Here is a 16287-nt window from a genome sequence, read left to right on the forward strand (position 1 = left end):
ATGTCATCAGATTATAGATTAGATGTACTCTCAAACTACAATGATCGCCTTGATAGATTTCTAAACAAAAGGAACATTTCATTAAAACATCACAGGAATCAAAAAAACAATAGCTCTTATATTAATTGCTAATTTGCACACCACATACAGTCACAGTAACTTTACTGTAATCTCACTGAGCAGATGGACTGACAGGTAGGTTTATATTCAGTAACTCCTCTACCTTCATCTATCACATCTGAACTTTATGATGACGTTACAGAATAAAGAAAAGCATGAAATTACAGGCAGCTGTCTTGAGGTGCCACTCTTCCATGTATCTAGTAAAACATAATTAATTAAGAGAACACTCTTTTTTTTTAACATTTAACATTTGCCGAGTTCACATTTTAGATTAAAAAGGTGTAATGGTGTAAACATGCCCATCTTAATCATGGAGTTAATGAGGCATTAAGATTTAAGGGAGTTACATTTAAGCTGTTTGTTTAGAGGATAAGCCTGTTTGAATCTTTGATTTTAGTTCTTATTTGGATCATAATCTTAGCTCCTGGGAGTTTAGGCTGTTGGATTTCTTTTGAACAACATATTTTACTAGTCTGCTTACTAGTTTCTGTATTACTTTATGGTCCATCAGTAAAACAAAAAACAAAAAACAACTCTTTCTTTGATATTTCAGATGTGTCAAAATCTGAAGTCTACTTTAGATGACTGCTATAGCCTAATAGATTTGAAGTAAAGCTTCATCTTTTGACTTCATTTCAGATCCTCTTATTTTCAACTGTGTGTACATTTGTCTCCAGACAGGCTAACTGATTAGAGAACAAAGCTGTTCTCCTAGATACTCCTTTCCACTGTTGTGTCTACATATTTTCATTTTCTTTATAGTGCCATTATGTAGTTTGGTGGAGTACAACGCTGCACAAACTTAATAACTCTTTTTACAATTGCCTAGAAAGTAATATCTTTTCCATACAAACAGCAAACAGTAAACCCAGATCAGCAGCACTGGAGACAAAGTCTTTATAATAAAAAGAGGTGGGGGGAGCTTCAGAACAGGAGCAAGAACAGAGACTTTAGAGATTCATCAAACCCACACTGAAGACGTATGATCAAGTTTTAACAGTCTTTGCAGGAGTTTAGTTAACAGCCTCAAATCTACATATTCAAAGTTATTATTTAATAAAGCGCTAGCTGTGACTCTTTATTAGCCAGCGTGCAGTGTGCACTCCCCCCTGTGCCAACTGATTACGACTTTAATCATTGTATTAGGAACATTATTTGTAGAGAACCTTTTATTCAAAAGGGTTAGTCAAAGTTTTGTAATATTATATTATTAAACGTATACTGTTCCCCCACACAGGCAGCATTGTGCATGCATGTCGGCCAGGTGAACTGGGTATTTAAGTTGTCATCTATGCTGCATTGTTGGAAATAGTGTTTACTCAAGTACTGTACAAAATAAGGAAATAAACACATTCAGCATGTCAGTGTCTATTCACAGGTCTTTAAGAGTACAGCTGCAGAAGTGAAAACAGTCGTACCCATCCTCCAGAGGGAGCAGTACAAAGTCTAAAACTGACCCATACATGGTTCAACATTAATTAGGTCTGAAGAACACATTTTGGTTAAATTTGAAATGTATAAACACAAATATTGAGGTGGGGAGTCAGAAAGAAGAGCCAGACCTCTATAGTCCACTCCTCATCTCCCCTTTGGCTAGCATCTTAAGATTTGTTTGCCACTACTAGCTTAGCATATCCAAATCTTTGATGAACAGTGAGTGGGTTGAGGTTGCACTGCTGTGGCTGGTGGCAGTTAAAAAAAACAGGATTTTTGGAATTTACAAGAGTGTTGCTATTTTTTATTATTTATTTATTTCTTTAGCTTTTTGAAAATGTTATACATGTGTAATGCTAAAAATGTTTAAACGCTCATTATTGATTCTCTCTACTCACAAAAAAAACAGGGTTGATAAATATTTGAATTAATTTAGATATTTGAATGTAACTTTTGTGGTAAAATTCTATCTCATATAAATAAGGGTTCTTTACAGTTTACAGGAAGCATGACATCAATGTGTTATTTGCACATTGTTCAAATTAATCTCATCACATTCTGTATTATCACTACTCTCTCTTTCTCGGTAGCCACTATAACGTCTCATCTGGACCTGCAATGTAGGCTCAACCTTTGTTGATGCACCTGAAAATAACACCTTGGGACATACAGGTCATGCTCGTCTTTTTAGGTACAGTGTGAACTTTTAGCCACGATAATAAAAACGAAAATGGTTTTATTTGAGGAAATGTATGCCACATTGTTTTTTCTTTGAGAACTTCTGTCATAACACTATTGTGTGTGTGTGTGTGTGTGTGTGTGTGTGTGTGTGTGTGTGTGTGTGTGTGAGTGGACACTGACGAGTTAAAAAAAAAAACGTGGCAACACCTCCTGTGCTTCCCTCTCCGTCATGGGGCGCAGAGACCAAAGCAGAGCGGAGCAGAGAGCTGCAACCAGCCGGTAATCCGTGCGCCTTTTGCCGGGGACGTAATTAGATTACGGCGGTGCAGCGATTCCTGCTGATGCCTGCTGCTCCTGCGGTACATGCACGGCTACCTTTCGTCCAAAGCCCCCCTTTCTGACTCTGCATCGACTCTCTCTCTCTCTCTCTCTTTTCTTTTTCTTTCAGCAAATGTCTCCCTCTCTTTCTCTCCCCCGCTCTGTCTGTTTTCCTCTCTCTGGTTGAGAAGGCAAGAGGGAATACTAGAGGAGATATACAGTTACCCTGCCTGCCTCTCTCTCCTACAGAGCTCGCACTTACCTTGCAAGTCCCAAGCCGGAGACTTCAAGTCAGTCAAAGAGGACTGAAGAAGAAAAGGACTATTTTTTTTTTTTTTTTGCACAACAGAAACGCCACAGCTTGACTTGAAAATAAACTATTTTTTTTATTTTTATCGTCTAGGAGGCGCGGACTGCCCTTTCTCCACTCCTTAAAAAAAAAAAAAAGACAGAAAAGTGTCCTCGCTTTTGAGTCAGACGGGCGGATGACTTTTTGTGGATGTTATTTGCTGGATTTTCTCTTCGGGCTTCGTCGCACGGCGGCCCAGAGACGGCAACAGTGTGTGGAAAAGTAGATTTGAATGTTAAACATATGGCTTCACCGGGGATGACAAGGTATGTACCCCTCTTGAGCACACTCTTCCTTATAGTATGCTTGTGTGGTGAGTTCAGGGACCGAACATGCGACCCCTTCTCTCCCCCCCGCATTTCTTTTGTACATTATCCCTTCACTTTTTCTAGACTGTTCTGGAGCTTTATCTCTCCGCAGGCTTGAAGAAACAACTAAGTTTTTGTGTTAAAGACAGCGGTGCTCCTGTTGCTAAAATATTTGGCAATTAAACAGATGTAGCTAATGCATGCTTTTAAAAACTCAACATGCTGGTTCAGATAGTTGGAGCTTCTTCTTTGTGTGGTTTAGTCGGGTTGAGTCACTGTCCGTGGTGCTGAAACAGTAACCGCTGCTGGTTTAGCAAAGGGACGTCGAGTTGAATTAATTCAAGACAACTCAGCACATTTATATGCAACACGATGCTTTCATTGATCTCCGTGGTCTTCAGCTACTGAAATTGACAGTTGTCGCAATTATATCGCCTTTCTTTAGTATTAAAAGTTTATATTGGGGTTTTTTTATGTTACAATAAGGTAAATAAACTGAGTTAAGATACATTTCTGGTAGTTGTAATGCAGTCTGATGTCTTTAAACCTTTTTACATGTGATACAAGTCTGCAGTTGAATCCCCTGTAATCGATCGTCTGAAACTGTTGTACAGTAGCAGGGTTTCAACAAGTAGACAGTGAGGTGTATTTATATAAATATGGTCTATGGTCCCGTCAGAAGCAGGTTTACTCCCAGCAGCCTGTGTGTCTCGGATTATACAGAGAGAGAGAGAGAGAGAGAGAGAGAGAGAGAGAGAGAGAGAGAGAGAGAGTCATCCGATTACCTTAAAGTACAGCAAGCTGTCGCCTTCTCCACCGAGCAGATAGTGAGGGGTGAAAGTCAAAGGTGATGAAGGGTTTGGGATGTTGTAAAGAAACAGGTGAAGGGCGCTGCTCTTTGTTTTTGGCTTTCTTTGACTATAAACGTAAACTGCTCTATGTAATGTAAAGCAGACACGTGTGTAAATTGATTTAGGTGAAGTGTTTTTTTTTTAGTGCTAAATAATAATTCTACCAGGGGGCTACATATTGCTGCCAAGTCTGATGAAGCAGAGGAAGAATGCATATGAATGAGTATACCCTCTGGATTAGGTGCCAAAGCTTTTATACCTGTGAGTGTGTGCATGGTGTGTAAGCGTCATAAGTGTGTGTGGTGTGTGTACAGAGGGGTCAGACGGACAGAATGTGTTTTGTGAACCTGGGACCCCTCCACTCGTCACCATGTCAAGTCCTGTTAGTCACGCTGGATGACAGAAGCACCAGGACTTCAGTTTAAATAACTGCTGCTAGGACTTTGCCTTTTGAATGAGAGTCTGTCTTTAAACTGAGAATATACTGTTATAGAAGAAGAAAAAAAACGGAGGCAGGTAATGATACCAAAGGAACATGCATACACAATCCCTTCATTTAAAAATGCACTCGTCTTACTTGAAGTCCTTACTTTCTCTAAAAGTAGTACTTTTTGCTTCACAATGTGAGGCACATTATTTAAAAGAACACAGTGTCCCTCTTAAATGTCAGCAACTGAATATATTTGACAACTGTGTTGGTAAAATTGCTTCATTAAAATCGTTTAAGATGCCAGTCAAACATGTTTTGTTTTGACTTCAGTCTGTCTACAGTCAAACTTAAAGCTTCTTTCTTGACCCTTTATTCCGGTAGTTTCATGTAACAGTAATTTGCATGCAACACTTGTCTTTCACTTTCTCAACATACTTTTGAGTTTATCTAAAACTATTCAGGAATTTTACCTCTGTATGAGAGTTGTCTGCTTTTTTTTTTTTTTTAGTGCTGCTTGCTCCAAGACAGAATAATTTGTTGCTGAAATGTCAGCTTCAAATTATGAGAACTTTGGAAATTGGCTCACAAAAGCAAACACAGAAACGCAACATTATGACCTCAAACTTCTTCTTTTGGAGTAAGATGTGAGTACTGCAGACAGCTGTTAGCAATAATAATGAGGGATTATTGTGTTACTGTAAAACTGAGGGGGGAATGATAACCTTTTCATTCAAGTGGTTCTCATTTTAATCGTTACAACTGAAAGCCGTGCTGGTCTTTATTTTAATCAAATGCAAATTAAATAAGAAGTACAAGAGGTGCTACAATTACTACTGGTGGGATAAGTATGTCTTATCTGGTGTCTGGGGTTCACAATTAGGAACTACTGCTTCAGTCACATAGCTCCTACATGCGTCGTTTTTTTTTTCATTTTGATGAACATTATCAAATGCATTCAAGCTCAAGACTCTGTACTCGTCCAATTTTTCTTTTCATTTCTCAATGAATTCTACAAAAATGTAGATATGGCTCTTAGACAAACTCAGTCTCTTACAAATCATTTAAAATGTAAAGACTATGAGTCCAGCTAGTAGAAATCACTATAAATCATCCCCAATACTAATAAGATTGATTTTTCCTGAGGTATGTGATGAAAAAACGGTTTAGATACAAACAATAAAAGTATTTTTACAGTTTCACATTTTACACAAAATATGCTCAGACGACTGGGCTACTTAGAAAGCTAAGAAAGGAATTGTTTTGGCTATAAAGTATTGAAATTGTACTGATTCTATTGAAGGCCTGTCTAAGTTAGTTGGTATTTTAAAACATAAAGTATAGTCCAAAGTTTTTGGTCAAAACTCTAGAAGGAGGGCACTGACCTCCTTTCTGCAGAGCTTGGCATGGCAGGTAAAAAGATTTCTTTAAAACCACCTGGAGCTGAGCCTCTGACAAAGTGAATAACTGTGACAATGACCACTTACACACACAATGATACTTTTTCACCCCTCCGGCACCTCTCTGAAATGAATGCCTCAATGAAAGTTTCGTTTAAGAAGAACTCAAAATCTCTAAATGACGTGCTTAAAAAGTTTAAACCTGAAGACAGTTTGACTTTGCCCGACCTATTCTCAAGTTTGACTTTTTGCGGTCAAATTAAGACGGAAGAAACATGAGTTTTCCAGAAAGATTCATGGGGTCAACACTGTGAGGAGGCATTCTTTTGTGTATCTAAAGAAATTGCTTTTATGATGGAGTGGAGAGTCAGTTTCATCATAACAATTAGCAAAACAGGGATTGGTAACATTGCCTCAGAACTCTGTTTCTTTATTACTAACGAAATAAAAGCTGCTTTGATTGGTGAAACTTTTGATAGAAAATATATTTTATCATTCTGCCTATTTGGTCTTATAAATACAATGTGATGAAAGCAATGGGAGAGTTTATGGGATTTTGATGCTTTTCTTAGTGTTAAATGAAATCACATTTACCGAAGGGGCTTATTAGAACATGACTGTATGGTCTTTATATTTCTATCAAATTCAAAAGCAGATGAAAACTCTCAGGGCTCACAAGTTAGGGAACTAACAAAACCTTAGAAAAAGGTACCAAATAGGTGAGCCTTGGGTTTCTTAAAGGTGGCAGAGGAACGTAGCCCACCCACTGATTCTATCAAAATGGTAGACAGACATAAATTGGAGCCTAAGCAAAAGAAAAGTGGGAGTCAATAAACGGGGGGGGGGGGGGGGGGGGGGGGTAATGGAAGGAGTCACAAATGGCTGAAAGAAAGACATGTTTTCAAAACATACACACAGAAGATTTTCATTCAAAAAGATAACACAGAAGCCAACTGGTAGTGTTGACTCTGTGGAGACGCACAACCAACTGAGCAGAGAAAATCCAACCTCCCTATAGCTTCCCAACCCGGCTGATTGTCATCAACCATCATCTGAGGGAGAACATCACAGTTGCCGTCAATAGCTCCGGATGAGCAAGTAAACCTGTGACCTAGTTCCTTGGGAATCTATCCAGGACACCCCATAGATACCATGTATAATGGTTGGAAATTAGCACCCGTCACCCGCCAAGTTAGGGTGTTTTTTTTTGGCAGGGACTTGTGAATTTGCTCAACCTGCCGGCCACAGTGGCGGGTAAGTAAAAGTAACGGGACAGAATGATTTGTTACAGAAAACAACATAAACTGAATCACAGGTCTCCTGCTTGTTCCACTCTGACTTTATGGGCAGAGTCAGGCTGTCCTGCATGGCTCCGCCTCTTCCTAGCCTCAGTGTTTACATTGCTATTGCTTGGCTGTGTGTCTATTTAGCCGAAGGCAAGTAGACCATTAGAGCAGGTCTACTTGCTAAAGGGGTGTTAAAACGTATGCCTTGCTGCTGAAGTCCAAGATGATTAAAAGAAGCAGGTAGGCAATGAGTTTATTTCCCACCCTGACATGTATCCAAATCTGTATGATCATCTATTTTCTTTGAACATACTTTTAACAAAATATCCTCTTAATATTCATCATTTTGTAGTTCATAAAAAATCTACAACCCCAAATCCAGAAAGCATCACAATAAGTCTCCTCCGCTTAATATAAATCAAACATGACTGTTGCGTGAGATGATTGCTGACACTACTTGAGGATCACTATCTTGCTTTGATATTAACAATAACATCTATAACTGACTTGCATACTCAAGCTGTTAAAGTCTTTCATAACGTTTCCTTACCAACCAATCCCTCTAGACACTCTAGAGATTACAAGTTCTCATTATAGCTTTATTTACATTGACTGTCTTGCCCCTGTGATATCGGTACGCTCTATATTTGGTTCCTTTGTCCCAGTGGGCAGGCTACCTATTAGAGAGATGTCATATCAGATTAGCCACACTCATGTGAGCAAGGCTAACTATTCTTATTCATGACAGATAGCAGGCATAGTTGAGTTATTCAGTTTCCTTCTGAGACTGAGTCCTCCGTATGGACGAAAGCATACGTCCCTTATGTGGCTTATTCTTATGATCATTCTAAAAATACTGTTTATTTTGAGTGCGCTTCTAAATATTACCCCAGATTACAATTGTGAACTGTATATATATTTCCAATTTAACTCTTTATTAGACGTTTCTTTCTATGTCCTGTGAGGGCCATATCTTTTCATTAATGCTCACAACAAGCTGTCATAGTCCAGTTGTGTCTAAAAGAGTTAGTCAGGACTCTGTGAACAACACTAGCTGCTTAGTGACTTAAAACATATTCTGTGGGCTAATGAACTTGGTTTCAGTTGTTCTGTCAGATAAAAGAACATATGGTTAAAATCAAACAGATCATATTAGCCTACTTTACACCTTAAACAAGCAAGCACATTTTTTATACAGCACATTTAATTACAGGTAGAAGCACAATGTTCCTTACAGAGTGTGAGACACCAGTGAAGTTGAAGTAGTAAATATAAAACATTAGATGTAAGTACACACAATTAACACTTCTTTTCTCCCACTATTGATCACACCTCAGTTTCCCACTCCCCTCAGGTTAATAGTCTCGGTGTCATCCTCGACAGCACACTACCATTCCAAGCTTACATCAATAGAATAATGTCACTAGGACTGCTTATTTCCATCTGCGTAACATTCATCGCCTCTCCGACCGTCCCTCACACCCAACAGTACCCCCCCCCATTAATCACATCACTCCTGTCCTTCAGCAACTTAATTGGCTCCCGGATAATATCGCATTGACCTTAAGATTATGCTCCTCACCTTAAAAACCATTTAGAACAATGCTTCACAAAATGATATGAAAAATATACTCTTGTTGTTCAGTCATAGCCACAGCTCCTGTAGGTGGAATAATCTGAAAGGTTTTATAATAGCGGAAAGAACAGTTGTAAAACTACACAGGATGTCAGTATAGAAATTCAACCTTGTGCCTAGAATTGAATATTGGATGCCAGTCTTCCCTGTGGTTGCTTTATGACTTTCACCATCTGTGTTGCCGAGAAGAATATGATTGACTTTACTTCAGTTTATTTGCTTTATTCTTTGGCATTCCATTCACACCAAAGTTTGAAATTACTTTTTTTCCAACTGCATTGCTGGCGTTCTCATAGCATTGGTGCCAGATTCACTTTAATTGTTTCAAGGAAGGGATTGAATTTCTGTTGAACAATACAACCAAGTAAATTGTTCATAACAAGATTATCGTCCTGCAGGCCAAAAACGTTATCTGAAATCTGCATATCTGGCAACCCAGGCAGACAAAACCAAGATGCCAATTAGTAAGAGCTGCCTAATTCATTTTCTTTGTGACCAGATTTGTATTCTGTTTATAACTGAGGAAAGGTAAAGCTTATTGTATTGCAGATAATTATAGCTAGGGGTGTAAAAAAAAAAAAAGACTAATTTAAGTTGTCTTTTTTAATTATAATCACTAAAGGAAAAAGTCAACATCACATTTTTTTTCCAATTTATATCTCACCCCATCCTAGATTTTAATTTCCCAGTTTTTTTTTTTTTTTAAGTGGGTCAAAAAAAAATGCATTTGCTTGTTTGCAGTGGGTGGGTGGGTCCCTGTGCATTGAGAGGTTCATTGATGTGCCTGAGTCCCAGGGTGAGATTAAATGAACTAAATTTTAATCCTGTGTGGTAAAAGTTCTAAGAGCCCCCTGCCCCAGTTTAATATCCTAAGTAGCTTTCTATCTGATCAGGGTATCCTAACCCTCTCCAATCCTGGACCCAAATAAGAAAGAATTAGTCAATAATCCTTAGACATAGTATAACATGTTTACCATGAACATTCACCATCCCCACTTCAAGGACTCCACTTTGAATGCCTACACATAGTTTGACATATTGAGGTAATGATACATGGCCAACAACAGTGCAATGGCAACCTCTTCAGAGTGGCTGGGAAAGTAAAAGTGGGACATAACCAGAGGGCAATGAGGTAATGTAGCAGCAGGTTTTCACCAATGTTGCAGCCACCTTGGGCTGATTCCTGTTTCGTCAGTCAACACAGCTGCAGCGATTATTTAAGGTCAGAAATGGGTTTTGTTGTTTACAACAGACCAGTGATAATGGTGCGGTATGAAGTGTAAAAATAATGGCTTCCGTTTCTATGAACTGCATGTCAGGAGCACAGATGGACAGCACTGTGGGATAGCAAAAATACAAGATTGGATTCATTGATATTTATGGTAAATAATGACATCCAGCAAAAGTCCCAAACACATGCAGTCCACGCAAAGTAAAACCCACACATATATATGTATATGTAAGTCAAGATATTAACAGGTTATTTTTTTATATTTAGTTCACCATAAATATAAAACCAATATATGAACTCTCAAACTTCATCAACAGCACTAATAATTTATCTTTCATTAATAATCTCTATGAACACATGTGATGTATATTATATTACCTCAAATGTGTTAGTTTTCTTGTTGTCATTTGTAGTCCAATAATTATATGCCACCAGCATTTCAGCAGGTTTTGGTTGTGCAGAATAACCATCCCTATGGTTTGCAAGGCCATGCAAGATGCAAGTCAGGCTGTTAACAAATAGCAGCACATGTAGAAGGACTTGTAGCCCAGATATCCCTTATTGCTTATCGGCTGGTTACATCGGAAACCCCGGAAAATTGCCAATTGCTCCTAGAAGCTATATCTTTGTGAGGAAACTAGCCAGATCTGGTTCTGACAATGGTGTATGAACAGTTGACTGAGTAATTCATATGATGTGAAAGGTGTTTGTATTACTGTCAAGCCTATAGAGACGTACCAACTCTGCAATGTCCTAAGCTCGATAAAGTCATTGTTATTATTTTTTGTGGAATCCTCTTTAACTTTGTATCCCACTTGCCTTGCATCAGATTGCTGACTGAACAATTTAGGGACTAAATGTTCAATTTAAGATAGCATTTAGCAGCTTAAGAGAAAAATACTATTGTAGGAGTTGGTGGAGACCAATAATAGGCTAAAGGGGAGAAAAGGTTGGACTTCAACTTGTCAGATTGAGAAAAACACACTTGGAAATTGAAAGCTATATTCCATTGTCGGTCTTATCTGTAAACAAGTAGTTTTCTTACTTCCTATCAATCTACCAGAGAGGCTACAAATTATAATTAATATTATAATTATAAGTATTGGACTGTAGATTTGATCTTGTTGCAGACTGTTACTAATTGAACAAACATGTTTGTTTTTTTTCACTTTTTTTTAAAAATAATTCACCAAAAACATTTTTTTTCAAAACAGCAGTTTTTCTCAGGATAAACCACACTGCATTGAGTTATTTATGGAAAACTTTGATTAATTGGCTTTAAAAATATAATCTGTTCGAAAAATACATTCTGAAGCAGTATCTTCCTCCTACTTGTTCCACATGCTGTTTTACCTGTTCTCTACATTTGATGAAGAATTAATAGGAAAACAACACTTTCTAGGTGAGATATGTCTGCTACTATTTAGTCTATGTTATATTATTAAACTTTAAGGGCCCATATTATGCTTCTTCTGGTTTTATATGCTCTTTAGTGTGTTTTCCATGTGTCCTGTGCATGTTTAGGCACATCTATTTGCAAAAATTCAAAGTCCGCGTAAACGTGGCTTCTCGTACGTCCTCCTGTTAGCTGCAGCATTAGCTGCATGTAACGCTCGGTTCTAGCCCCCCCTTCGAAATTTTTTTGCCAGTATGACGTCTTGTCAGTGTGATATCACTGATCTAAGCCCGACCAATCAGATCAGTCTTGGCACACGTGGGGACTCTGAACGTGGGCACTTCAGAGCCTTAGAGAGAGAGTCAGAAGCGAGCCGGTGCATGGAGCGGCAGTACATGAAAACAGACACTTTTTTTTAACTTTAGCTATTGTGAACATACTTTAGTAGGTACATAGATTAAATATACAAACCCCAAAAAGGGCATAATATGACCTCTTACACTTATTATACACATTTTCATATTTTGTGTAAAATCTGATATCTGTTATTAAAACAAAATTGGTGCATTTGAAGAGCGTTGGATGATTGTTCTAGGAAGTCACTGTGTCTGGTTTAAGACCTAAAGAGATGCACTGAGCCTGTGTTGTGACACCCTCCACTGTGTTGGGCAAAATTCACAAACACGTAACCGTCAGCAGAAATTCCCATTATAGGCGGCATAGAGAGAAAAAAAACAAACAGAAGGAAGCTTTTTTCATTGGAGTGTGAGAGAATATTGTTTTACCTATCTCTGCGAGGGACGGCAGATGGAATTGTGTATGACAATGGAGCAGTCTTGGTGTTTTTGCAGGAGTCTGTGTGTGTTAGTGGCCACATGCTAAGCCACACAAGGTTGCCAGTGTTAAGTCTTGCCTTTGGCTCTGTGTGTGCGGGGATGTGTGTCTGTGTGTGTGTGTCTGACACAGAGAGGGAGGGAGATTACAGTGTCTATTGCCAACTTCAAAGTGCCTACTGGTATTGTGCCAGGTCAGCATGTTTACACAGGAGAATTGGTGTTGGGACACACACACACATGGGCCACACACACTCCTTGTACAGGCACATGTGTAGACATATCTTATCTCTAGTTGTGGCACCCTTACACACACACTCATGACACGCACATCGCCCAGAGTGCACTGGTCTTATCAGAGGTCCCAGCGAGTTAGGGGAGGCGTTTAATCAGGGTCAACACACAGCTCTTGGCAGCAAAACTGATTCCTCCATCGCTCTCTCTCTCTCTCTCTCTCTCTCTCTCTCTATTTTTTCTTCTTCGAGCTCTCCCCTCACACTGTGCTAGTCTAGCTGGCTAAATATTTTGCAGCAACAAAATTTCCTCTCAGAAATGTTGAAGCTGAATCACTGGAGGCTTCAAATAGTTTCACACTCAAAGATTTACCAACTTCCTCAGATATTTTGAGGGAAAGTTTGTTCAAGTCGTGCAAGCTCTGCAAACACACCGGACTCTCTGACTGCCTTTGTACTTAAACTAGCTGCTATTCTCTTTTGTGGGATAGCAAATGGTAGTATGTTTCAGAAACAGTTCAATAAAAAGTTCCACGCTTTGGTGGATAAACTGAATCCTTTTCTGGCAGATAGTTTGAGGTGACAAGGGTGGTAGGGATGGGAATCTCTCCTCTACAAGATTATCTGATTCTATTCTTGATTTATAGGATACGATTCGATTAATTGAAGAATTATTGAAATATGGAATGATTCAGTCTGATACGATTCAATACTGTAAGATTCAATCCAATGTAAACTTATTAAAGGTCCCATATTATGCTTTTTCTGGTTTTATATGCCCTTTAGTGTGTTTTCCAAGTGTCCTGTGCATGTTTAGGCACAGCTATGTGCAAAAATTCAAAGTCCGCGGTAACACTTAGTAACACTAAGTCCATTGGCTCGTTGTGGCAAGCACCTGCAGCTCATGTTGCACGCCCGTTAACTTCTGTAGCACGCCCACAATATGCCGCAGCCTGTGGTAGCACAGTAGTGCTAAGGTGCTAATGTTTATGCTCCCCTCGGACGGAGCCAGTGGCTGCATTCCCAATATGGTAAAAGGGTCGGGACATTTCCGAGAACCGTGCTGAGCGACTGACCAATTACGGCAGAGCCGACAGGCCGACCAATCAGATCAGACTTGGCACACGTGGGGACTCTGAACGTGGGCACTTCAGAGCCTTAGAGAGAGAGTCAGAAGCGAGCCGGTGCATGGAGCGGCAGTACATGAAAACAGACACTTTCTTAGAACTTTAGCTATTGTGAACAAACTTTAGTAGGTACATAGATTAAATATAGGAACCCCAAAAAGGGCATAATATGGGCTCTTTAAGGAATCCTCACTAATTTTGTACTTCTTGGAACTGAAAAAAAGGAAAACAAATGAATCCAGGGCTTTAATGCACTTTAATCTTCAACATTAAGATTGGTTATTGATTTGAATCGTTTAATTTGAACACCACTATTAGAGTTGTATGCAAACAACTGATTAGTTTAGCTGAGCATGATATATACAAGCCCAGCTAGGTCCAATGGTTAAAAAATGTCTTACAAGCTCCTAAGAACACCAGTTTACACGTTTATTCCTTTTATATCATCTGTACACAACCTTAAATGTAATTTAAAGTAACTATTTTTGACAAGTGTAGAGATTTTGCTAAGCTAAGCTAACTGCCTGTTGCCTGGTTTTTTAATACACACATATGAAAGAGTACTGATTTAGCATACAAAACAGTTGAATAGTTGTATTAAGTTGAACATCTATATAGAAAAAACAATAAAAACACACGGATACATTATGGCAGCACACATTAAATTACAAAAAACAAGAAGGACTGTGATAACAGAACATATCTTACAATTGCAATGTTCAATCCATTTTTCTCACCATAAAACTCTTGGTTTATAATTGAGCCAGGTCATGTGAGCTCATAATATCATTGTGTCCTAAAATGTTGCATATGGAGTGAAAATAATAGTATAATAATAATAATAATAAGATTCAACAGATTCTCTGCGAGTACGTGTAATATAAACTCAGCAGCTCTTTTTGTGAAAACAAAATTAGCTTAAGTCATTTATTATTCATAACTCTGAGGTACAGCTTTTTAATTTATAATGTGAGGTAATACATGAGGATAGTGTTGATCGGACGGGCTATTTTTTATTTTTTATTTCTTTAAATAAGGCCACACTCCATCATAACAATGACTCATCAAAATGGTTAGGATGGTATGTGTAACTTCAACTAAAGCGAAAGAGTTTTAGACCTGATAGTATGAAATATTTCTCTCTACTTTCACCAGTTCTAGTACTTTTTATCTTCAAGTTTTGGTGGTTGCACATCGGCACTCTGTTGGGTTAGATTGAACGATAGAACGACTGTAGGCCTATTATGAATGTGTTTTGAAAAAATGTAGGTCAAACATTCTAACACAGCAACTGGGATGTTAAACCACAACAGGTGCTGAACGTAAAGAGTTTGGATCAAAAACTAGCAACACTACAAAACATTAGTTATCCTAACAAAGTCACAGACACCACCCTAAAACCTGAGTGTACTCTGGCTTGGCATTTAGAGGAGCTCAGGCGGGGATAGTGAAGATTTCATGCACGTACAGGTTAAGGATTTTTTTAGGGGGGTCACTTAACACCCTTTAGGGGGAAAGATAAAGCTCAGAGCCCACTTATTAGACTTATCTCCTCCTTAAGGTAAAAGTGTTAGTCTCTTGGATGTCAGTTGTTGTGACTTGAATGCTGATGTTTTTCCTATAAAAACATGGAAATGTTTCAAACCCTCAGAAGTTAAAGAACTTTTTAAGAAGCTGGGTTTCTGGATATTAGCCAAGCTAGCATATAAAGCTATTTTAGGGTACCAAGGTTTGTATGATGTGTTCAGTATTTATTAGAAAATCAAAATATAAGCATTGTGACATGTTAAATTGAAATAGATGAAATCAGTTTATAACTAAATGCTGAATATATGCAAATTAGCTTTGTAACTGTTAGCTTTTTAGCATTCAAACTAAGGGTGTGCAGTTAACCATTTGTATTACGTTCTGCCACAACATGGATTTTTGCCATACAGTTATCACTGGTTTAGAAACACTTTGGTTGTAGTGCAGTGTGCACTGGTTGTAATGCACACACAAGGCAACACCGATTGCTCAACCTACCAGCCACATTGGTGGGTATGTAATAGAAGCGTAAAATAATGATTTTTGACTGTCAAGAGCACCAGAAACTCAGAGCAGAGCCGGGGGTTCACAGACCAAAGGGCACCACTTCCTCCTGTTGTCAGAGCGGGTGTAAGTGTTTACCATCAAAGTGAATTGTAGCGCAGCAATTTAGATAAACTTGTATTCTTTCCTCTCCAACTTTCGGCAAATTACAGCGATATAAAGTGGGTGTGTCGGGGGGGGGGGGGGTATAATGGTTGGGGACACACTGTCTATTATGATAGTCATATCAGGAAATGTGGTGTTTTTGGCCGCAGCTTAACATACCTCTTCAGAGGAGAGAAATTAAAGTTAGGACCACACAGATTCAGTTAGAAGCTACTGAGATCTAAAGTGACTTTTAAAACATCTTTGTCTGGTCTGGTCTCACACACAGGAATTTATTAGGTATCCAATCTAAAACAGGCTCCTTTATTCTCAACCCTTTAATACTGTAATACCATGATACAATACTTTTACCTATAAAAGTTAAAAAAATATGATATGAATCTGAGGACATATCTGCCATCTCTAATTCAAACGTTAGCAAAGCAGCCTTGAGTTGCTTTGAAGACCAAAATCACTGA

The 16287-nt window shown here is 38.5% G+C and overlaps 1 protein-coding gene across 1 annotated transcript in view; it reads left to right on the forward strand.

Annotated features, from left to right (window-relative positions):
* The first annotated feature begins 2499 nt into the window (after nucleotides 1-2499).
* Nucleotides 2500-16287, forward strand: part of LOC109990583 (protocadherin-15) — a 184322-nt gene continuing 170534 nt past the window's right edge. The window contains exon 1 of the mRNA XM_065949432.1: nucleotides 2500-3171. The gene's annotated coding sequence lies outside the window, so the exon portion shown is untranslated. The remainder of the gene's footprint in view (nucleotides 3172-16287) is intronic.

Source organism: Labrus bergylta, chromosome 21 (genome assembly GCF_963930695.1).
Source record: "Labrus bergylta chromosome 21, fLabBer1.1, whole genome shotgun sequence".
Lineage (NCBI taxonomy): Eukaryota > Metazoa > Chordata > Actinopteri > Labriformes > Labridae > Labrus > Labrus bergylta.